At 40.5% G+C, this 25,689-nt stretch overlaps 1 protein-coding gene across 8 annotated transcripts in view; it reads left to right on the forward strand.

Annotated features, from left to right (window-relative positions):
- Positions 1-25,689, forward strand: part of ctbp1 (C-terminal binding protein 1) — a 326,682-nt gene that overhangs the window by 152,733 nt on the left and 148,260 nt on the right. Inside the window, exon 1 of one of the 8 annotated variants that reach the window (XM_087991198.1) lies at positions 21,543-21,567. The exons of the other annotated variants lie outside the window; for them this stretch is intronic. The gene's annotated coding sequence lies outside the window, so the exon portion shown is untranslated. Of the gene's footprint in view, positions 1-21,542; positions 21,568-25,689 lie in introns of those variants that run through there. 8 annotated transcript variants of the gene reach the window in all.

The raw sequence follows: 25,689 nt of genomic DNA on the forward strand, positions 1-25,689 counted from the left end.
GTGGTGCTAAGGAAGTGGGGAGGCTGCAACAAGACTTGGACAGGCTAGGAGAGGAGGCAAAGAAATGGCAGATGAGATATAATGTGGGATACAATGTGGGATGTGCTTTGGTAGGAAGAATAGAGACCTATTTTCTAAATGGGGAAAGGCTTCAGAAATTTGAAGCGCATAGGGACTTGGAAGGCCTATTTGAGGATTCTCTTAAGGCTAATATGCAGGTTCACTTAGCAGTTAGAAAGGCAAGTGCCATGTTAGCATTTGAAAAGGTGTAGAATGTAAGCCCACAGGTGTACTGCTGCAGCTGTATAGGTTCTGGTCAGATCATATTTGGACTATTGTGAGCAGCTTTGAACCCCATATCTCAAGTAGAATAGCCTTGGATTAGGGAGTCCAGTGGAGGTTAATATAAGTAATTCTGGGCATGAATGGCTTGTCACAAGAGCAGTTGAGGACTCTGGGTCTGTGCTTGATGGAGTTCAAAAGGATGTGTGGAATCTGATCGAAATTGAGAGAATACTGGATTGAGTGCAAGATGAAGCCTCCACTGATAGCAGAGACAGAGTAAAGGGATTAACCTTTCAAATTTAGATGGGAAGAATTTCTTAAGCCGGTGGGTGGGAAATCTGTGGAATTCTGTCAGAGTTTAACACAACTTTTGTTTCTTCCCTTCCAAAAATGAGGTAGTGAGCTTTGGCAAAGAATCAGGATTTGGCAACCATTTTCATTTGTTACAGTCATTCATGACGCACTTCTTTGTTCTGCCATTAGTTTTTAAATTTTATTCTGACTTCTACTCCAGCCGGCAATTGGCACTGAGTGGAATGATGACAAAAAAGGAATGGTGATATTGTTCCAAGCTTGGATACTCCAAGTTCCCCTCCAATTTGCACTCCATCCTGACTTTTATTTTTGTCTTTCAAGGTAGAAGTGGTTGCATGTTTTGGAAGGTGTTATCTAAGCATCTTTGGCAAATTTCTGGAGTGTGTACTATAGATATGCATACTGCTGCTACTGAGCTTCAATGGTGGATGTTTGTGGGTGTGGTGACAATCAAGCAGCTGCTTTGTCCTGCATGGTGTCAAGCTTCTTGAGTATTGTTGGAGCTGCACTCATCCAGGCAAGTGGGGAGTATTCCATCACACTCCTGATGTGTGCCCTTGCAGATCGTGGACAGGCTTTGAGGAGTCAGGATGTCATGTTGCAGCTTTATAAGAGTTTGATTAAGCCACGCTTAAGTGCATTCAGTTTTGGTCATCATGTTACAGAAAGGATGTGCAGGCTTTGGAGAGGGTGCAGAAGAAATTTAGCAGGATGCTGCCTGGATTAGAGGGTATGAGTATAAGGAGAGGCTAGAAAAACTCAGGTTGTTTTCTCTTAAGCACTGGAGGCTGAAAGGGGACTTAATAGCAGTTTATAAAATTATGAGATGCATAGATGGGGTTGATGGTCAGAATCTCTTTTTTTTTCCCCAGAGTTAAAATGTCAAGTACTAGGGGGCATGCATTTCAGATTAGAAGAGCCAAGTTTTTTTTTAGTGTGGTTGGAATTTGGAATGCACTGCCAGGGGTGGTGGTGGAGGTAGACACAATAGGATATTTAAGGAACCTTTAGATAAACACATCAATATTCAAGAAATGAAGGGATATGGACCAATGGCAGGCAGAAGGGATTGTCATGTATGGCACAAAGTCATGTGCCAAAGGGCCCATTCCTGATCTGTACAGTTTCATAAAGAAAAACCAAAGAAAGTTACAGCACAGGAACAGTCCCTTCGGCCCTCCAAGCCTGCGCCAATCCAGATCCTCTATCTAAACCTGTCGCCTAATTTGTAAGGATCTGTATCCCTTTGCTGTCTGCCCATTCATGTATCTGTCGAGATACATCTTAAATGATACTATCACGTCCGCCTCTACCATCTACGCTTGCAACACGTTTCAGGTATGAAGTATTTTCCACGCATATCTCCCTTAGACTTTTCTCCTCTCACCTTGAACTCTTTCGTCCTAGTCATTGAGTCCCTCACTCTGAGGAAAAAGCTTCTTGCTATCCACCCTGTCTATACCTCTCATGACTTTGTAGATCTCAATCAGGTTCCCCCCTCAACCTTCCTGTTTCTAATGAAAATAATCCTAATCAATTTAACCTCTCTTCATAGCTAGCACCCTTCATACCAGGTGAACCTGGTGACCCCCCATTACATCCTGTCCAAAGTATCCACATCCTTTTGGTAATGTGGCGAGCAGAACTGTATGCAGTATTCCAAATGTGGCCTAACCAAAGTCCTATACAACTGCAATAGACCTGCCAACTCTTGTACTCAGTACCCCGTCCAATGAAAGAAAAAGCATGCCATATGCCTTTTTGACCACTCCATCGACCTGTGTTGCCATCTTCAGGGTTCAATGGACCTGAATACCTGGATCTCTCTTATGTTCTATATTATTTGCTGCAGTATTCCTATCCTTTGACCTGCTGTTTGTAGACCATGTGTTTATATGGCAAGTGCAGTTGAATTTCTGATCAGTGGTAACTCCAAGAATGTTGGTAGGGGGAGATTCAGTGATAGTAACACCATCGCATATCATGGGGCAATGATTAGATTGTCTCTTGTTTGAGTTGGTCATTTGCCTGGCATTTATGTGGTGCAAATGTTACTTATCACTTGTCTACCCAAGCCTGAATATTGTCTGAGGAGTAATGAATGATGCAATTCATTGGCTAACATTCCCACTTCTAACCTTATGATTGAGGGAAAGTCATTTAATGAAGCAGCTAAAGATGGTTGAGCCTAGGACACCAATTCTGCTCCTCTGTCTTAGGATCTTATGGTCTATTATTGCTAAACACCCCTGACATACATGTGTATTGCACGAACACACGCATGAACATGACCACAGTTAAAAGGGGATAGTGTCCCATACATCTGGAAGATAACAGAATATATAGTTTAAAGTCCTAACAGTGTCCTGAAGATCTTAACTTGAGACCACAGTTGGTTAGTGGTGTTTTAGCATAGCAACAGCAGTCAGTATTGCAGATATCTTTAAGTTCTAAACGCTCACGTTTCCAACTCATGTTGTCTTCGGGTGTTTCGTCCTTTCTGAGAGGCGTAGGACATGAACTTCTCACAGTTAGACAATTACAAACTGTACCCTTGCTCTGCCAGAAACGTTTCCCTGCAGTATCAGCTTGTTTATATATTCTTTCTGCTGATGTTATATTTCTTTAAGTTTGTTAATTGTAGGCGACTTCATCTCTAATAGGTAACAATTTGCATAAAGATTTCAATCGAAATAGGAGATGGAGGTTTCTTCACGTGTGACTGAGCTGACTGGTTTCAGTAGCTTTTGATAAAATATTAGTTTTAGTTCTGACTGTGCCTGATTCTGTTCCATTGGTGTTGTGAAATGGTCAACTTGAGGTCAGATAATCACTACATCCATTTTGTGTGTTTTGTTTGTAGAACCACTTTAGTCTACGAAAGTCCCCATTATTAGAATCAGTTAGTAGAATTTAAAACTCAATAATCCATATTTTATTACCTTTTAATCCAAAAAGGACACCATTGAATGTTCGGTGACCACTGAAGGAGTCTTCAGGTTAAGCAGAACTTCTGTTTCATACTTTGTCATGATTTAAAATAAAATTTCTAATGGTTGAGAAACTTCACATTTTGTGCAATCAAGTTGATGTGTTACCAAATAACCAAGCAAATAGATATAATTGATACAAGTCATTGAGTCACAGTCATACAGCATGGGAACAGACCCTTTGGTCCAACCAGTCCATGCTGAACCTAAACTAGTCCCACCTGCCTGATTCTAGCCCATATCCCTCCAAACCTTTCCCATTCATGTACTTAGCCAAATGTCTTTTTAAGTATTGTAAATGTGCCCACATCCACTGCTTCTTCAGGAAGTTCATTCCACATGTGAACTAGCATTTATGTTTTTAAAAAAAATTGCCCCTCTTGTCTTTTCTAAATCTCTCTCTCCTCACTTTAAAAATATGCCCCCAGTCTTGAAATCCCCTATCCAATGTAAAAGGCAATCACCATGAACCCTATCTATACCCCTCATTATTTTATAAACTTCTATCAGGTTGCCTCTAAACCTCCTAAGCTCCAGTGAATAAAGTCCCAGCCTTTCTTTATAACTCAAACCTTCCATACCTGGCAACATCTGAGTAAATGTCTTCTGTTCCTTCTCTAGCTTTATTGTATCCTTCCTACGACATAAAATCATGTTTTATGCAGTCCTAACTGACATGGTGGCTAAATAAAGAATACAACAACATTTAAGATGCCTCAATAGAAAAACAAAATGTGCTTCAGGGAGTAAAGACAGGTCCCTCAGGATCTTTATAAGTTTCAGTTAAGTCACTTAAACTCTTCTAAACTATAGTGGATGCTGGCCTGTTCCCCCTCGCTTTTCAATGCATGTATCCTTCTGTTGGTATGGTGACCATTACTGTACAGTGTATTCCACTGCCCTGTGGAACGGAAACATAGTGGGCGGCACGGTGGCACAGTGGTTAGCACTGCTGCCTCACAGCGCCAGAGACCCGGGTTCAATTCCCACCTCAGACGACTGACTGTGTGGAGTTTGCACATTCTCCCCGTGTCTGCGTAAGTTTCCTCCGGGTGCTCCAGTTTCCTCCCACAGTCCAAACATGTGCAGGTTAGGTGAATTGGCCTTGCTAAATTGCCTGTAGTGTTAGGCGAAGGGGTAAATGTAGGGGAATTGTTAGGCGAAGGGGTAAATGTAGGGGAATGGGTTCTGGGTGGGTTGCGCTTCGGTGGGTTGATGTGGACTTGTTGGGCCGAAGGGCCTGTTTCCACACTGTAAGTAATCTAATCTAATCTAATCATAACATTCCAACTCTTGCATTCAGTTTCTCTCACACAACAGTTTATAAGCTTTCCTGATTACATAGTGTACTTGCCTTATAAACTTCTGCAATTCATACACTCTGCATTTCAGAGCTCTACAACCTTTCATGATTTAGATAATATGCATCTTTTTATAGTCAATCATTGGGCCTCTGCTATTTAGAATACACATCGAAGACAGACTTAGGTATATGTGGTTGGCTGCTTCACTATTCCTGCAGCCATCAGACATAGAATTCCCCAACTTGCTTTTATTTTTGACCAAAATTGAAAGAAAGCATAGACAAGATTTCTGTTTTTAAGAAGGTTTAATATTCATTTTAAGTAACTCAACTCTAATCACCTTATAAACTCCCTCTTATACTCATATGAAGATGGGCAAAAAAAACAAAGGTATTATGAACAGTGGGCAAGACTGGGAAGGCACCTTGTCTCTGTTCATGGGGTTTCTGAGATGATTCGCGTCACGATATGGGCCTTTAAGACCAATTTGTTCTGTCCTGTTTCTCTTGAAGAGTGGTGAGGTGTCTGTGCCATGGAAAGCAGAGTAAATAGCTTTGGGTTTTTTTTTATTAGACAAAAGAAGCATGAGGGGTGGGATCAGGTTCACACAGAACCAGGGTTTTGGTTTTTGTTTTCAGTTGTTGAAGCTGGGGTTTTGAAGTTGAAGCTGCTAGGTACAGTTCTCTCTCTGCTGCTCGATTCACTCTGTCGCTGTTCCTTCTCCTGAGCTGGAGGAGATATCAAGTGAATAAAATCTATTTTGCTGAATTTGCCTTTGCCAAGGGTGTGTTTATGGAATGCTGCTTTTTTTGAAAACAGTTGATGAGATGTCTTTCAATACTTTAAGTATTTCAATAGATTTAAAGTTATGCCAGTTCTTCTTTTTTTGTTGTTTGCATTTAAGCTGTGTTATAAGAATAAAGTGTATTTTACTTAACACTTAGTAGTTTGACCAACTGAATCACATCTGGAATGCAACACCTTTAATACATCTCTAAATTCGATAAAAGTTAGGATCCAGACTATCCCCGAATAGATTTTGAAGTTGCCAGGGTTGGAGGGTTTGAGCTATAGGGAGAGGCTGAATAGACTGGGGCTATTTTCCCTGGAGCGTCAGAGGCTGAGGGGTGACCTTATCCAAGTTTATAAAATCATGAGGGATGGATAAGGTAAACAGACAAGGTCATTTCACTGGGTTGGGTGAGTCCAGAATTAGAGGGCATAGGTTTAGAGTGAGAGGTAACAGATTTAAAAATGATCGAAGGGTTAACTTCTTCACGCAGAGGATGGTATGCATATGGAATGAGCTGCCAGAGGAAGTGGTGAACGCTGATACAATTACAGCATTTAAAAGGCACCTGGTTGGGTATATGAATGGGGAGGGTTTAGATGGATGTGGGCCAAGTGCTGGCAAATGGGATGAGATTAATTTAGGATATCTGGTCGGCATGGACGAGTTGGACTCAAGGGTATGTTTTTCCTACTGTAAGAATACAATCTCAAGTCTGAATGCTTCTCATTATTGTATTCACAGCCTCAAGCTGTTCAGCTACATGAGAATTGATCATGTAATTGTTCGCGGGCCTTTGTTATTGATTCCTGGTCACAGGTCCATAGACCAGTCAGCTGCTTGTTGTCTATCAATGGTCCATTTGAGCCCAACCCTTCAGCTCCATGTCATGCATGATCTACACTTCAATTACTGCGTGAACAAGCACCTGAGGAAATGGTGCTTTTAATGCATGTCAGATTATTTGCTTTCAAAACAAGAAGCAATTCATCATTTTTCTACAACAGTTTAATTCACAATTTAAAAATACAGAGAAGTAAAAAGACTTGGTCTTTCCAAGGCAGTACACAATCAAGTGGACAACTAAGCTGTTAGGTACAAACAAAGAGGTTACAAAAGATGGAGACCAATTCAAGTGGGAAGAAAATGCATATGACTGGAAAGTGTGAAATTCTTAGCAAGGAAGAATCAAAAGTGAATTTTTGTGGGGAGTGAATGCAAGAAATTCAATGAATTTGAACACTAATCATGAGATGTTAATGCAGGGGGGTGTCCCCGATTTACCAGCATCTCGCTTCCGAACATGATTCCACAGGAGTACATTTTAAAAATCTGACATCTGAAAGTTTCCTCATACTTCTGAATGGCTGATTTATATTGTCCTGCACCATTTTGCCATTTGTGTGCAAAAATGAACTTGTGATGGAACCCAGAGACTGCCTGTGCTTGAGATACATCAGGCAACATTTATTTTACAGTTTGGGCTTACCCCTGACCTTTACATTGGATAGGGCAGAATTTTAAAAGGTGAGGGATTTGTTACGCTCCTGAAGTAAAATGGAGCCCAATATCTCCTTGATCTACGAACACCTGTTTATATGATTTTTTTTTCTCTGCGGTGTGCTTTGGACCTACTCTTTTGATAGAGATGTGCCATGTAAATTATTATTTTTAGTAAGGTGCAATTAGATAATTACTGTAATGGTTGCAACTTTTAACAAAGACATGTGAAGAATGTGTTTCCTTGGTGCTGCAATGCAAAGTTGACATCAGTAAGGCACTTGAAAACTGGTACAATGCTTTGAATTGACACCATCTGACCTAGAGCTGAGAATGCAACGAGCCAAGCCATGCTGAGATTGTGTGATGCAGGCAAATCCATCAAGCAAGGGTGCATTGGATGGCTGTGGGAAAATGAAAGGTCATGGATAATATTTGAATAATATTTGATAAGTTTTACAGACTCTTAGAATATTAAAAATTTATCCCAAAGCAAATTAAAAACAAAAGTACATTTTGGTATCCTCACCTTGCTGCAATGGAAACCCAACAGTAATCTTTTGTTAAATAAAAATGATCTTTTAAGTTACTAGTAAAACTTATCAATTGATTAGATTAGATTACTTTTAGTGTGGAAACAGGCCCTTCGGCCCAACAAGTCCACACCGACCCGCCGAAGCGCAACCCACCCAGACCCATTCCCCTACATTTACCCCTTCACCTAATGCTACGGGCAATTTAGCATGGCCAATTCACCTAACTTGCACATTTTTGGACTGTGGGAGGAAACTGGAGCACTGGGGGGAAACCCACGCAGACACAGGGAGAATGTGCAAACTCCACACAGACAGTTGCCTGAGGTGGGAATTGAACTCGGTTCTCTGGCGCTGTGAGGCAGCAGTGCTAACCACTGTGCCACCTTGCCGCCCACTAATTACTTAATGTACATTGACTTTTGGGATTGTTCTGTACGATTGGTGAAAATCGGCATTGAGTTTGCATGTAGGCTGGTGGGAATAGTCTCTTTCACCACTGTGAAGCTCTGTAAACAGTCAGACTTTAAAAGCTTTGGAAATTCCATGTTAACAGTGGGTTGATCAGATGGGCAGAGCAGTGGCAGATGGTACTTAACCCTAATAAGTGCAAAGTGATGCACTTTGGAAGAAGAACCAAGATGAGGGTGCATTTAATGAATAATGGGACACTGGATAGCTTAGAAGAACAGAGTGACCTTGGGGTTATTATTCACAGACCTCAAAGTTGGCATATGAATAGGATAGCTAAGATTGCATATGGGACACTTGCTTTCATCAATCATGTCATCGAGTATGAGAGCAAGGAGATAATATACAGTTCTTTGAGGAGAAAGTGAGGTCTGCAGATGCTGGAGATCAGAGCTGAAAATGTGTTGCTGGAAAAGCGCAGCAGGTCAGGCAGCATCCAGGGAACAGGAGAATCGACGTTTCGGGCAGAAGCCCTTCTTCAGGAATCCATATACAGTTCTGCCAACTGTAGTCGGACCACAACTGGAATACTGTGTGCAGTTCTGGTCACATCATTACAGGAAGGATGTGAGCAGAGAAGGCTGAGAGGGAGCATGATTGAGATGTACAGGATTATGAGGGGTGTGGACAGAGTGAGTCGAGACTAGCTGTTCCCCTTGTTTGAGGGGTTAGTCATGAGAGGGCATAGTTTTAGTGTAAAGGAGCCGGAGATTGAGGGGATTTGGGGAAAAATCTTTTTCACTCAGTGCTGGTGGGAATTTGGAATGTACTATCTGGGAAGGTAGTGAAGGCTGGAAACCCTAGAACCTTCTTTGAAAAAAAAATTTGAATGAGTACTCCAAATATCTTTACATTCAAGGATATGGGGCAAGTGGTAGTGGTAGTTACGTCAGTGCAGACTGAATGGGCTGAAGGGCCTTTTCTGTGCTATGTGAATCTGTGATAATAATACTTTTGTTTAGAATAGTGACACAACAGATGGATTTATATATCCTCATTAACAATTTGTATATATCTGTCATGGCTAAAATTAATGCTTCTAGTTAAAAGTAACTCTGAAAGATGCATGGTTTTGGTTTGCTTGGATTAGGAGAGATAGTGTTCAGTTGAACTGTGGCTGTAATACATTATCGGGGAAAAATATCAGCTTGTAGTTCGATATAGATACGCTAACATCATATTAACCTGATAATGTTACTTTAGATTCAGATTTCCTGTTCGTCAGGCCATCTGCTCAATGTTCTGCATTCTGCAAATGTCAGCATTAATGTTATTGATTATTTTTCTCCCATTTTCCATAATTTTGATGGCATAAGCTTTGTTTTTTTTTAAATCATTACCTCAGATGAGAGAGCTGTTTACACATCAGTTTTTTTTTATGATCTTGTCACAGTACTTCTTTCAAGGAGTGAATGGAAACTGCAGTTTTGAACAGTGTGAAGTGAACACTTTCATAGCTAGTAATTGTTGCAACTAGATATCAAAGTAGAGATGACCCAATGGAATATTTTATAACTCTGCTCTGGGACAGGTGATGATTGGAAAACCACTAATGTAAAACCCCTGATTAAAAAAGGAGTAAATCAAAAGATGGAGAATTACAGACCAAATCGCCTAACCTTGGTCGTGGGTAAAATCCTGAAATCCATTGTGAAGGATGAGATTTCTGAATCCTTGAAAGCGTGCAGCAAAATAGGGCAAAGTCAGCATGGTGTCATCAAGGGGAGGTCATGCCTGACAAATCTGCTAGGATCCTTTGAGGAAGTAACAGGCAGGTTAGACCAAGGGAAGCCAACACACAGGAACCTCTTTATCTGGCATTCGTTTATCCGAATTTTGGATTATCTGGCAAGATTGCAAAGTCCCAATACTTGGCTAAACCACGTTATCTGGCATTTGATTATCTGGAATTCAATTAACCGAACAAAATACTCCCCCACCCCTGTCCTTCGAATAATTGAGGTTCCTCTGTAGATGTTATCTACCTGGAATTCAAGAAGACCTTTGACAAGGTGCCGCACAGGAGGCTAAGATAGAGTAGAGAAGCAGGTTGCTCGCATGGATTGAAACTTGGCTGTCTGGCAGAAAGCAGTGAGTGGCAATAAAAGGATCCTTCTCGGGATAGAAGCCGGTGACAAGTGGCCTTCCATAAGGCTCAGTGTTAGGACCACAACTTTTCACTATACATTAATGATGTAGATGAAGGAACTGATGGCATTCTGGCTAAGTTTTTCAGATGATATGAAGATAGGTAGACAAGCAGGTAGTATGGAGGAGGCGGGGAGGCTGCAGAAGGATTTGGACAGGTTAGGAGGTTGTTCTCCATCAGCCACTTCTTTGCCCAATGTGGGAAAGTGTGAGGTCATCCACTTTGGGAGGAAAAATGGGGTGAAAATTCTGATGTCTGAAGTGCAAAGAGAGTTGGGAATTCTAGTCCAGGATTCTCTCAAGGTAAAAATGCAGATTGAGTCAGTAATTTGGAAGACAAATGCAGTGATACATTTATATCCAAGTCCTCTCAATATAAAAGCAGGGATGTACTTCTGAGGCTCTTTCAGGCTCTGGTCAGATGACATTTTGAGTATTGTTTGCAGTTTTGGGCTCCATATCTCAGGAAGGATATACTGGCCTGGATCATGTTCGGAGGAGGTTCATGGGAATGGTTCTTGAATGAAAAGCTTAACAGGATATCTTGTCGGCATGGATGAGTTGGATCGAAGGGTCTGTTTCCTTGCTGTACATCTCTATGACTCTGTCTGAGAAACATTTAAGGACTCTAGGTTTATACTCAATGGAGTTTAGAAGGATGTGGGGGATCTAATTGAAACGTACAGAATACTGAATGGCCTGGACAGAATAGATGTTGGGAAGATGTTTCCATTTGGTAGGAGAGTCTAGGGCCCGAGGCCACAGTCTTAATCTAAAGGGAAGACTTTTGGAACTGAGATAAGGAGAAACTTCTACAGCCAGAGAATGGGAATCTATGGAATTTGTTGCCACAGAAGGCTGTGGAGACCAGGTTATTGAGTATATTTAAGACTGAGACAGGTTCTTGAGTATCAAGGTTAATGGGGAGTAAATGGGAGAAAGGTTTCTCAACCCCAATCAACCATAATTGAACGACGGAGTAGACTCAATGGGCTCAAAGGCCTAATATTTGCTCCTCTGTCTTTATGGATTTATGGTCTTCAGTTCACATCCTCTGTCCCAGAGGTAGGGATAGGACCACTGCACCACAGGCTCCTCACAGTTGGAAGTCTGGTGTTTTAAGCAGCTAAATTTCACTTGGTGTATTGGCTGCTAATATCTGTTCCAATGCTGCAATTTTTTTTAAGCGACTATTTTATGTTTTTGGGAAAATGCTCTCATAAAGCCAGTGATTTCTTTCATTAAACATGCAGCATAGGGTCTTCTGATGTCTGTGGATTCTGACCTGGTGAGGCCCTGTCAGTAGAGAATTGGAACTGTCGAGGACACTAAGTAAGCACCTTCTTCATCTTGATATGTGGTTTGAAGAATAGGACAACTAAAGACTGCTTTGCACTCTAAACAGTGTCAATAGCCTCTTTCTGTCCAACTGGTTTGGAGTAGGAGCATGCCTGTTGATATGGTCATATAATTAAAAGGGGTGTAACTTTAATCCACTGCACATTAAACTTCACTGCGGTGTTTATATAGGTTTGTGAGAATGTGCATCACTACTTCAGATGTCACTTATGCTTTTGATTACTACAACAAAATTATACAATATTGATCTTAACAGACATTACAAGACTAAATTTTGGTGACACGAAATTGATACAAAGAGGTTTTTTTTAAACTTTTGCCAATTTAAGTCCTTGGATATAAAATTAGTGTTTTCAGACCCCATTAAGTGAGGTCAAAATATATTGTGGGGCAGCAACTCATCGACTTGCTGAACTTGGAGAGAGTATAAAGTTGCCACCTGAATGTAGTTTTGGCAACATCTGTTTTCCATTTTCATAAGAAATTATCTACTTCTGAAGTGACTAAGTTAGGAGTTTCAGTTTTCAAGGGCTTAAAGAATAATGTTGTTAGCTATGCTTATAGTAGCATGACATATGTCCTGCTTTCATGATTTAAGTCAAAGTTTTGTTTGTGTGATATTTTAAATATTTGAAGCAAATGAGGAATGTTTTTAAGTCGCTTCATCAAAAAGCAGACTTCATGTTGTGACTATTTGTGTTAGTCGTGTGCAATTTGTTCTATTTCTGCTTATGTTTATACGCATTTGAAGCATCTCAAATTGCTCAGTACAAAGAGGAGGTTGTGCAGGTGGGTGTTTTCGTTGGAATATTTGACTCCAATTTTCCATGTCGGTATTTTTGTTATCATCATGCATTATTGGGATGTCAGTGATGAAAAACAAATGTTGTTTGGAAGCCATTTGTTGGCTACGAACATAAACAATGTTCATTTTTCTGTCAATGCTTAATACATTTGATGCATTGAGGCTGTTATTCACAATTGTCATCAAGAGATTAATAAATATAAATGGCTGTAACAGCATTTAAATGGAGCCTGATGATATGAGTCAAAACACTACATGTGTTCTCATCTGGACATATAAAAAACCCATGGTACTGGTTCAGAGTTGGATAGTTGTCCCTGGTGTTCAAGCTGATATTTCATCCATAATAAAAATCAGTTAAAACAGACCATCCAGTCATTAATGAAGTTGCTATTTATGGGAGCTTGCTAAGCACAAATTGGCTGTTGTAATTCCTATTTTGCAACATTTTAATGTAAACCATAAGTGTTTGATTGGCTGTACAGCACTTTATGATCTCCTGAGGCTTTGAAAGATGCTATATAATTGCAAAATAGTCTTTGTTCCTTTCTTTCATTTTGTTCACTTTACCATTTAATTTGAATGAGTTGGTATAGAGATTAAAGTAATGTTGGTTGAATGCGCTAACCGATTATCATGAGAGTTTAGTACGTCTTAAGTTTCTTCCCTTCCAAAAAATGAATTCCTAAACATTGGCAAAGAAGCAGGAGTGAGAGACAGTTTTAATTTGTTCCAGCTATTTGTGGAGTTCTGTGTGATTCAGCAGTTTGAAACAAATACAAAACTGACTTTTACACCAGGTGGGAATTGTCACTTAGCTTAATAATGCCAACACAAGAAGGAATGGTAATATAGCTCTAAACCTGGATGCTGCAAGTTCCCTTCCAATTTGCATTCCATTCTGACTTTTTTATTCACTTGTGGACAAGTGTAATTTGTTGCCCATTCCTAGTTTCCATTGAAGGCGGTGCTAAGCTGCCTTCTTGTCCATGTGCTGTAGGTTGACCCACAATGACCTTAGGGAGAGAATTCCATGATTTTGACTCAGCAACAGTGAAGGAATAGCAATATATTTCCAAGTCAGGATGGCGAGTGGCTTGGAGGGGATCTTGCAGATGGTGGTGTTTCCATGTATCTGTGCTCTTGTCCTGCTAGATGGAATTGGTAATATGCTTGGAAGGTGCTGTCTAAGGATCTTTGGTGAATTTCTGTTGTTGTGATGGTGGTACCTGGGGCATTGTCTGTCAGCTATGATTGCATGAAATGAGTATGTCAGGTTGATGATTGATGAGTCTCTGAGACAACTCTCCCAATTTTGGCACTATCCTCCAAATGTCAGTCAGGAGAACTTTGAAGGTTAACAAGATCGTTTCTACTGTTGTCTTTTCCAGTACCTAGCTCGATGCCAGGTTTTAGTTCAGTTTCACTTTATTTGCTGAAATTTTGTAGCAATTGATACAACGGAATGGCTTGATCAGCCATTTTCGAGGGTAGTCAAGTGCATTGAAAGTCATCCACATTCCCCTTGGTGTGAAGCCACATGTAGGCCAGACCAGGTGGTGATGGCAGATTTCCTTCCATGAAGAGCATTAGTAAGCCAGGTGGGTTTTTCTGACAATTGACAATGACTCAACACCAATTAAATGAGACGATACAAATGGTAGTGAAAGTAGTGAAGTAACCTTACTTGGAAAGTGTTGGTCCAGGCTGGGGACAGGACAAAGGAATCAGTGTACAGGTGGTCCTGAATTTACGAATGTCAGAATCTGTGTACTTGTGAGCAAGATACTGTGCAGGGCTGTATTAACATTAATTTTAAAAATCTAATGAGAATGTTTGTTTGTACTTGTGTACGGCTGTTTTATATTGTACTGCATTGTGTCTTGACTTGCATGGAAATCAACTTACGAATGCACTCAAGAATGGAACCTGTTTGTAACACAGGGACTGCCTATGCAGCATCACTACAGACTAGCGTGGCCGTTTTCTGAAACAAAAGACAAAACAGATTTCATTTCTCGATGGATAGATTTGGAAAATAGGCAAGATGTACAAACCATGTATTGAACCTTGGTTGGACCGTATTTAAAATAGTGTGCTGTTCTAGTCACCATGTTGCAAAATGACAGAGTAATTGGAAACAGTATCCCTCCAATATTTTGAGGAATCTGCTGTACATCTCTGAATCGTACAGGAACATTAGATTCACAGATCTAAAGCATGAACGCAGTTTATCGCTTTGCAGATGCTGCCTGACACTTTAAGTATTTCCTCAGTTTTCTTGTTGTCTTTGCGTCTGTATGATTGTTTTAATTATGTCTGACTTGATAATTTTCTGCAAAAACGGTGACCGATCTTCAACCCATTGTAAATTTGAAGCCAATAGAACAGTAGAGCACAGTACAAGCCCTTCGGCCCTCGATCAAATTAAACTATGTACCCTACATTTTACTATCCTCCTTGTGCCTATACAAGAGTTGCTTAAATGTCCCTAATATATTTGACTCTGCTGCCACTACTGGCAGTGCATTCCACCAATCTGAGTAAAGAACCAACCTCTGACATCTCCCCTAAACTTTCCTCCAATTGCCTTAAAATTATGCCCCCTCACGATAGCCATTTCCACTTGGGAGAAAGTCTCTGGCTATCCACTCTATCTATATGTCTCAACATCCTGTACATCTCTATCAAGTCACTTCTCATCCTTATTCACTCCAATGAGAAAAGCTCTAGCTCCCTCAACCTTTCTTTATAGTCCAGGCTATATTTCCTGGTAAATCCACATCCTTCCAGGAATGAAGTGACCAGAACGGAACACAATATTTCAAGTGTGGTCTAACCAGGGCTCTATATAGCTGAAACATAACCTCCTGGCTCTTAAACTCAACCCCCTGATTATGCAAGCCAACACATCATATGCCTTCTTAACAATCCTGTCAACTTGAGTGGCAATTTTGAGGGATCCACGGACGTGGAACCCAAGGTCCCTCTGTTCCTCCACACTGCCAAGAATCTGCCTTTAACCTTGTAATCTACAGTCAAGTCAAATTTGACCTTTGAAAATGAATTACTTCACACTTTTCCAGGTTGAACTCCATCTGCCACTTCTCATCCTGACCATGTCCCGTTGCAACTTACAACAGCCCTCCACACTTGCCTCAACTCCACCAACCTTCGTGTCATCAGAAAACATATTAACCCATCCTTTACTTCCTCATCCAAGTCATTTGTAAAAATCACGAAGAGCAGAGGTCCCAGAACAGATCCCTGTGGAACACCACTGGTCACCAAGATCCAGGATGAATAATTTCCATGTACTACCAAACTCTGTCTTCTATGGGCCAGCCAATTCTGTATCCAGACAGACAAGTTTCCTTGTCTCCCATGCCTCCTTACTTTCTGAATGACCCTATCATGGGGAGTTCAAATGAATGAAAAATCTATTGAAGAATATTGGATAAAGATCGTACATGCAGTTGGGTTGCAGCCGTGATCTCATTAAATGCCAAAATAAGCTCCAAGTGCTAAATAGTTTCCTATTGTCCCTATGCAGTTTGACAGTCAGTGTTCAGAAATAGCTACAAAAGCTTAATTAATTTCTGATGATTTACATTTTTCTGTTCAAGATCAAAATTGCCTAAACTTGCACTATTTAGAAATTGCAAACACAGCGTCTTTCAAATGCACGTCAAGCAAGGCCTCTACACATGCAGTCGTGCACCAGTCAGTAAGGCAAGTGTGATTTTGTTTTTCCCAATGTATATGTCCAGATATCGAAATATATTTTACATCATTTTAAGCAACAAATGTTAAACAAATGGCCAAGAATATTTTGTTTTAAACAGCTGGTAATACTTTTAAAGTGAACCTTAATATGTATTTATTTTGCATTTGTGGTTACAGTTAGATCTTGTTACATTTCTTGAAGTCCAGAAACATCTCCTCCTTGCCTATGGCCATAATTGTAAACTTGAAAATTTACATCACTTTTCCATCATTTGAAAGAATTCTACTGGTCTACAGTTCTGTGTACTTCAGGCACAATTTATAAAAGAGCCATTGATCTAATGTTTGTGGCATCAACAAATCTGGGCTGAGCCCAATCTGTGCTGAGTAGCTGCCATGTTTTAATGGCCATTGGGCCTTTTAATTGGAGCTGGAGAGAGTAGAACGTGGAGGAGGTACTGAAGGGGAAGAGAGGTGGGGGTCCAAATTGAGCATTGCCTCTCGGCACAAAGCGTCCCAACAAAAGATCGGCAAAACCTTCCAGCCCAATTATCGGCTCTTCGTGTGGTTTGGACAGTCAAGTGCTTTAGTTGGCCCATTGGTTAATTGGCTGTCGACACTTCCTTCATTATGCGAAGATATCGCTGGGAGTGGGTCAATGACCAGTTGAGTTCCGCTGCCTGGCATCTGATTTTACATGCTGCCCCCACTAGCCATCAGGGTGGGGACATAGCTTTAAATTTTAGCTCTTCTCTTTTGCCTTGTGATATGAAAGCATTATGTGACATCTGATACAGGGCACAGGCTATTAATCTTAAGAAATGTACTTCCAGGTGGGATCACTTGGTAACTTGCAAGACTGACATTTGCAAACCCAGAACGATGGAGACCCAATTTTTATTTATTTGTTCGTTGGATGTGGGAATCACTGGCAAGACCATGTTTATTGACCACTCTAAATTGGCTGTAAAGTGGTTATGAGCCACCTTATTGCTGTTGATTTTTGTGGTGGAAGTATTCCTACTGAGCTATAGAAGATCCAGAATTTTGACACACCAACCTTGCAGGAGTAGTGACATAATTCCAAGTAGGGACAATGCATCTTGTTGGAAGATTATTGCATTCCCATGAGCCTGTTGTCCATTTCCTTCCTTGTGTGTTTGAAAGATAATGTTGATCAAGCTTTGCTGACTTGAGGCACTCATAAATGGTATTCTACATTGTAGTGATGATACAAAGGGACGAGGTGAATATTTAGGGTGGTGATGCGTGTCGATCAAGCTGACTGCTTTGATTTAGAAGGTTTTGAGCTTTTTGATTGTTGTTGGAGTCATTGTTGGCAGGTGGGGAGTATTCCTCCATACTAATGACTTGTTCTTAGGGGAGCCTGGAAGCAAGTTATTCACCAGACAATTTTCAGCCTTCCTCCTGCTTTTGCAGCCACAATATTTACGTGGTTAGTCCAGTTCAATTTCTGATTAATGGCAATCACCAAGATGTTTGTCACTGGGAGATTTTACGATAGTAATGCTATGGTGAGGTGGTTAGATTCTCTCTTCATGGAGATGCCAAATTGTGAGGAGTCAGACTAAAGCAGATGATAAATGAACTTTTCTCTTTGATCGAAGAATTAAGAACAAGAAGGTGTATGTTTAAGATCAAGGTACTATTAGAGGCTCTGAGAGCTTGCTGGACTGAGACTCTGACATCGTTCAGTATTAAGGATCACGCTGTGAAGGCCAGTGTCGAGGACTGCTTTGTGTTCAGGCCTGGGATCAATGAATGTCCTGTTTCTGATATTCACCTGTCCAAATGCCTTTTTAAATGTAGCAGTTGTACCCACCTCTACCACTTCCTCTAGCAACTCATTCCATATACGTACCACCCTCTGTGTGAAAAGTCGCCCCTCAGGACCCTTTTAAATTTGTCCCCTCTCACCTTAAACCTATGCCCTCTAATTTTGGCCACTCCTGCCCTGGGGAAAAGACCTTGGCTAGGCAACTTTATCCATGCCCTCCATGGTTTTATAAACCTCAACAAGTTCAAAGAATTGTACGTAGTATTCTGAAAGTGACCTTATCAATGTCTTGTACAGCCCTGACATGATCTCACAACTCCCGTACTCAGTGCTCTAACTGATGAGGGCAAGCCTGCCAAATGCTTTCTTCACCACTCTGTCTTTGTGACACCACTTTCAAGGAACTATGCACCTGCACCCCTAGGTTTCTGTGTTCGGCAACACTCCCAGGGGCTTACCATTTAAGTGCTGTAAGTCTTGTCCTGATATGTCTTATCAAAATGCAACATCTTGTATTTATTTGCATTAACTTCCATCTATCATTCCTCGGTCCACTGGCCCAGTTGGTCAACATCCCGTTATACTCTTAGATAACCTTCTTCACTGAGATAAAAACAATGACTTCAGATGCTGGAAACCAGATTCAGCATTAGTGGTGCCGGAAGAGCACAGCAGTTCAGGCAGCATCCAAGGAGCAGGGAAATCGACGTTTTGGGCAAAAGCCCTTCATCAGGATGAAGGGCTTTTGCCCGAAACATCGATTTCGCTGCTCCTTGGATGCTGCCTGAACTGCTGTGCTCTTCCAACACCACTAATCCATAATCTTCTTCACTGTCCATCCCCACTTCTGACTTCATGATGGTGTGTAGATCTTTGTTGAAAATTGTTCAGCTTTGAAACATTGACCTGAAGAAACCCTGGAGCAATGTTTTGCACATGAACTGATTTCCGCTCCTGACAATTGCTAACCTCTCAGTTGTTGCTTGGTATGGCTCCAGTCACTTAACAAGTTATTCACTTGTTGCCCAGTGAGTTAATTTTTTGCACTGGGTTCTTGGTACCTCATGATTGAGGACACTCTTGCATCCTTTCTAGCATTGGATTCTGCAGTCCACTTTTGGAGCAAGGCTGTGATGAGGGTTGAAGCTTGCAGTGGAACCCAAACTGATCATATATGACCCAGTTATTTAGAAGTGTCTTTTTAATAGACTAATGGCAACTTTCAACTCTTTGCTGATATTTGAACATAGGTTGTGTTGTTATTTCTTGGTGTTGGTGCAGTTTGGCAAATGGTCTGGCTGGCTCTTCAGCACCACAACAGGGATTTTCTTTGGTCCCATAATCTTTTGCTGTATCAGGCACATTTAACTGTTTCTTGACGTATCTCTTTTAAATCAATATGGCTGAAGATTGTGGTTCTAGGAACTTCATGAAGGTGTTGAGGTAGATCATCCATTATGCACACCTGCCTGAAGATATTTATAAAACCACCAGCCTGTCTTTTCCACCTTTGTACAGATTCTGCCATCATTGAGGATGGGGCTGTTAATGGACATGTCTCTTCCTGTTTGTTTTTTTAATTGTCAATCACCATTTCCAACAGGGCATTAAGTATAGAAATGGGAACTTGTGTTGCAGTTGCACAAAACATTGGTGAGGCCGCATTTGGAATAGTGTGATCAGTTTTGGTCACCTTGCTAAAGGAAGGATGATATTAAACTGGAAACCGTGCAGAAGAAATTTACAAGGATGTTGCCAAGAATCAATGGTCTGAGTTACAGGGAAAGGTTGGATAAGCTAGGACTTTTTTTCTTTGAGTATAGGAGTCTGAGGGGTGGATCACATGGAAGTATATGAGATCATGAGAGGCCTGGATAGGGTGAATGCAATCAGTCTTTTTCACAGGGTTGGGGAATTTAGAACTAGAGAGCATCAGTTTAAGGTTAGAGGGGAAATAATAAAAGGGAACTTGAGGGGCATGCTTTTTACACAGATGGTGGGAAGCATATGGAGTGAGCTGCCAGCAGGAGTGGTTGAGGCAGGTACATTAACAACATTTAAATGCTGTTTAGACAAATACATGAACAGGAAAGAATTAGAAGGATATGGGGTGAGAGTGAATGGACATTTTGGTCGGGGTGGATCACTTTGGACCAAAGGGTCTGTCTCCGTGCTGTCGGACTCTGACTTCAGATCTTTGATTTGATCCAAATTTGTGGAATCACTTGACTTTGTCTTTAAATGTTGCTTTCACCTATTGAGCAGGTATAAACCCTGTGTTTCTGCTTCACCAGTTTGGCAGTGGTATGTTTGGTGCTACTCCCTGGTGCCCTTGCATACCCTCATTCTGCTATTGCATGCTGTGCAACGTGATAGGAGGGTATTTTTTGTGAAGTGGAAAATACATCATCAAAGCTGCATGGACAAATGCTTTTGTAGCAGGTCGATTGGTGAGGGAAAAGGCAAGTAGATTTTCTTGCTTGTGGTTGTGATTGTTTTCTCACTACCCACTGCAAACGTAGATTGGCAGCTGTCCTTTTCAAGGTTCAGTCAGTTCTGATGCTGCTGAATGATCCTGGAGAGTAAATATCCTGCTCTGGTCATTACATTTAAAATCTGTGCACTTTACATGACAGCATTGCTTCTGATACCCGAATTCATTACTTTAGTATCTATTCATTCAAGTCCTTTTTGTTTCACCTCCAGACTATTTTATTCCGTTCTCAGTCCCACTTTCCACCACTCTCTAAACCTGAGCTCATCCATAAGCACCCAAAAAGTAACTCACACCAAGTCCATTCTGTCACCATATCTTGCTTAACAATTCTGGCAACTTTCGAACTATAAAATCTTGATTTTAAAATTTTGGTTCTTGTTTTCACAACTTTCCTTCTCCTAGAACCCTTTGATTTCTGCAGTTCACCAGTTCTGCCTTTTTAGACATGCTAAATTTGAATTGCCCCACCAATAATGGCTTTGCCCTTTGTTACTTGGGCCCCATGGTCTGGAATTTCCAACTTCAATTTTCTTCACCTGTCCCCTCCCTACAGGTTCGATTTATAGCTTCCCCAAATCTTTATCCGTCTGTTCAAATTACTGGTGCGGCCCAATGTCAGGTTTTGATTGCTGAAAACACTTCTTTAAAACATCGGAGGACATTTTTACTGAGTTCAAAGCAGTATATGCATGCATTTAAATGCTCAGCAAATTTTCCACAGATATCTCTAGCAATGTGAGCTAATTGCAACTCGAGATGATCGGATGACCAAGCAATTATTATTGTCCGTTGAAGGGAATTTAACACCAGGTTCAACCACGTGCTGGTTAACCACTTGAGATTTGTTCCTCCGTATATGAAACACAGTTGTTGTGAGGTGTTGTTTTCAAGTTTTTCCCTTCCTTAAGATACAGGTACAAATCAAATTTGTAGTTGAAACCATATCTGACAGTGTGTTGTCCACTACATTGATTCTCCGAGTAGGTAATATAAAAAAAATATTTTATCTCTTGACATCCTGAGTGGATTTCATTAAAGCTATAAAGGTAGATGAGACTTTGTTTATTGATTTTTATTACACTGCTATATCTCTTCTTTAGCTTACAATACTAAACTGTTGTTAATTTTGTAGAACCAGTGCCAGGGCAAGTTTCTACAGGAGTATGCCATTTCCTATTCAATGCTCAAAAGTACATTGAACAAAGCAGGTCATTATTTTTCATTGCTGCATGGTTAAGAAAATAATTAAACTTGTAATACTTTTTATATGGTATAGGCATGCTCCGGATAGTTTGTTTTTCAGTTTTTCTGTGTGTATTCTGTCTTTAATCCTTGCGATAGGCTACAATGTCCCACTGTAGATGAAGCTTGGTGAGTTTTACATTGTGAATTACGAGATCCAAGATGAATGAAGGTTGTTAGTTAGGCTTTACGCATTGGTTGTATGTGATAGGAGATTTAGGATTTTGTGCAATTTCTGTTTTAGGCTACTGATGATGATTGGTTTGGAAGTTCGAGTTCCTTGAATCATGAACCAGGTGCATTTCAGTTTATGTTAATTTATTGAGTCATAGAGATGTACAGCACAGAACCAGACCCATTTCATTTATTTGTTTCTGAAACCTGTGATCCAACATAAATTCTAAACTGAACCTTGGCATTCGATTGCATAAGGAATCATTAGTCAGCTGGAATAAAATTTGTACTCTTGGTTTGCCTTTTTTCAACTTGGATTGTTAATTTTGGGAAGTGGACAGTCAGGAAAGGATTCCCTTCTTTACTTCTAGAGCTGGAATTACTGTGAACGGTTTTCATAGAACTCATAGAATTGCTACAGTGTGGAAGCAAGCCAATTGGCTCAGCGAGTCCACACCAACCCTCCAAAAAGCATCCCACCCATCCACCTACTCTGTAACCCCTTATTTCCCATGGGTAGTCCACCTAGCCTGCACATCCCCAAATACTACAGGCAATTTAGCGTTCCCAATCCACCACCTAACCTGCACACCTTTAGACTATGGGAGGAAACCAGAGCATCTGGAAGAAGCCCACGCAGACATGTTGAATATGTATGTACTCCACATAGACAGTCGCCTTAGCGTGGAATCAAACCTGGGTCCCTGGCACTTTAAGGCAACGGTGCTAACTGCTGAGCTGCCGTGCTTCTCAAACAAATGTTCCCATTATTGTGCAATTTGGGGTTTTTGTTTACAAAATAATACTTTCTGTTAGATCTTTAAATTGGTTAAAATGTCATGAAATATGGTTGACTATGTGATGAGACTGGAACTTGGTGCTTTGGACACTTTTCATGTTTAAATCATTTTCTGATGTTTTTTAAATTGACACTTCACTTTATTGACTTGTGCGTACATCCTTGTATTACCTATTTGATTACTCATCAATGCATTGAAAGTCAGTTCAAGGAGTTGTGCTGTTTTTCCTTATTCCCTATTTTCACTGAATTAAGACTGAACCTACTTGGTGATTTTTCCATTCGGGGTGAGATCCAACACTTTCCTTTTGGAAGGCACATGCCACTGTCTCAAGTACAGTTTATCTTTGTCATTTCTAACCTTAAATAACAAGTGAAAATGTGATAGATTTTAGACCTTCATTAATGAAAAATTCAACCTATTATGTTTTGTATCTTAAGATATCACGAGAAGAACAATGCGCTCTTGCCTGCTGAAACCAGGATTATATGTCACTGTGTCTTGTCAGGAATTCTATGAATATTCAATGAGAATTTTAATGTACTGTCATCACAAAAGCAATTCGAGTGTAGCTGTATTAAACAGATTGTCTTCTCTTTAGCTGAAATATGTTGCTTTGTCCATGCAATGACCTTAGTCTTCGAAATCTTTCTTCAGTGATTGGGTAGGGCAATTTTAAAGATGGACACGAGTGAATAATGGTACAAGATTGCCTTTGGTAATCTGTTAATTTACTTCTTGACAGTGTATTACATGGAACAACTTAAATATCTTCAGTATAAAGGTAATAAGCTTTTAGTTTATATAATAAATGAAGTTACACCATAATTGTAACAAAGTGGTGATCTTTATTCATGAAGCAAATTCACATTACAAAGCTCAAAATAGAAGTTATTGTACAAGAAACTTAACTTCTGTACACATGGAAGTGGCACCAGAATTCCATGTAATGAAGCAATTTCTTCATTGTTAACTCAGCAAAATGTTGCCTTTTCATAGACAAGCAAGGCTTTCAAGTCAAGAGTATGTGTGATTTGCTTGGTGCTGATTTTCTTTATATAATCAGTAAATTATTTTTTGATTGAAACAAGCTTACTAGCTGTTTGAATCAAATCAAGAAGAAACTTCTTGAGCATGGATGTAAAATTGGCTACAGCAAGCTGTCTATTGTGATTATTGTTTTACCCTCTCCTTTGACTTGTATTCTTTGAGGTTCTTTACTGAATGTGAGCTCTTCTAATTGAGGATAGAAAATATACTCAGATGGCAACTGTCGAGTTCAATTTGACAGCAAATACTCTTGAAAAGTCTACTGAGGGAATTGTCAACTTAAACTTGGTTTATACATCTGGCTTGAGGGCAAAATCATATTTAGTAGCATCAATTTTGTGAAAACTGCACTTAAAACAGAACGGCTATCTGTGGGGAGTACTTGTTCAAAGTACTCTCCATTTTATGCAGGGAAAAATGGATATGCCATAGCTTTGGCTGGTGCCCTGAGATCAAAGAGAATAAATTGGAGACATGTTGAATACATCAACAGATAAGATGCTGTTAAATAGATTGCTTCAACTCAAAATGAGGGAGATTTTCGCACAACTCCAGCAATACTTTTACTTCTCCACAGCCAATCCACTGCCTTTGATTTTTCATGCTCCCTATTTGCCACCTTATCCTGATGAGTAAAAAGTTCTTCCAACTAAGAATTGATAAACCCGAAGCCTTCAGTCTTGGCCACAGACTCCTCTCCTTCCCTTAACCATCAACTTCATATCTTCCCCCAATTTCTGTTTGAGGCATAACAACCCATTTACTTTCTCGTACGTTTTGACCTCGAGATAAGCTTTTAGCTGCATATTTGCTCCATTGCCAAGACTGTGTTCACTTTAATTTTCTAATTATAACGTAAGTATGAGGCAGAGTCCATGATCAGCATGGCCTATCTAGCTCAACTCTCCCACTCTATCCTCATACCATTTGTTTCCCTCAGTGTGCCTTGTTTGCTAGCTGTGGCTTGGCTGGTTAAACTCTGGCCTTTGAATTACAAGGTTTCGAGTTTGAGCTGCACTCTATGGCTTGAGCATGAACAAGAAAGCTGATGCCCCATTGCAGTTTTGAAAGACCAGTGCACTGTTGGAGGCATCAATGTGTTTTTTAGAAATAAAATTAGATTCCCTATTTTAGATTAGATTCCCTACAGTGTGGAAACAGGCCCTTCGGCCCAACCTGTCCACACTGACCCTCCGAAGAGTAATCCACCCAGACTTGTGTTCCTCTGACTTATGCACCTAACACTATGGGCAATTTAACGTGGCCAATTCACCTGACCTGCACATCTTTGGATTGTGGGAGGAAACCCACGCAGACACTGGGAGAATATGCAAACTCCACAGTACTGGAGGCGGCAGTGCTAACCACTGTGCCATCATGCCGCCCCAAGATGTTAGACCAAGGCCCCATCTGTCTGCTCAGATATATGTAGAAAAATCATAACATGCTTTTTAAAGAGGACAGGTAAGTTATCCCTGGCCAACATTTATCCCTTGATCTACATTTATATAAAGATTCCTGAAGAAGGGCTTATGCCCGAAACGTCGATTCTCCTGTTCCTTTGCTGCCTGACCTGCTGCGCTTTCCAGCAACACATTTTCAGCTACATTTATATAAAACTGATTATCTGGCCTTTATCACATTTGTTTTTTGTGGGATTTGGTTGAGCATATTGCTGGTGCTGTGTTTCACACATTACAGCAGTGACGACATTCCAAAAAGTTTTTAATTGGCTGTAACATTTTTCAGGGCAGAGAAAGTGAGGACTCCAGATGCTGGAGATCAGAGTCAAAAAGTATGGTGCTGGAAAAGCACAGCCAGTCAGGCAACATCCGAGGAGCAGGAGAGTCGACGTTTCGAGTAGAAGTTCTGCATCATTCCTGATGAAGAGTTTATGCTTGA

This window comes from Chiloscyllium plagiosum, unplaced genomic scaffold, assembly GCF_037043375.1.
Source record: "Chiloscyllium plagiosum isolate Xiang-an unplaced genomic scaffold, Cpla_swu_hap1 HiC_scaffold_1, whole genome shotgun sequence".
NCBI classification, from domain to species: Eukaryota; Metazoa; Chordata; class Chondrichthyes; order Orectolobiformes; family Hemiscylliidae; genus Chiloscyllium; species Chiloscyllium plagiosum.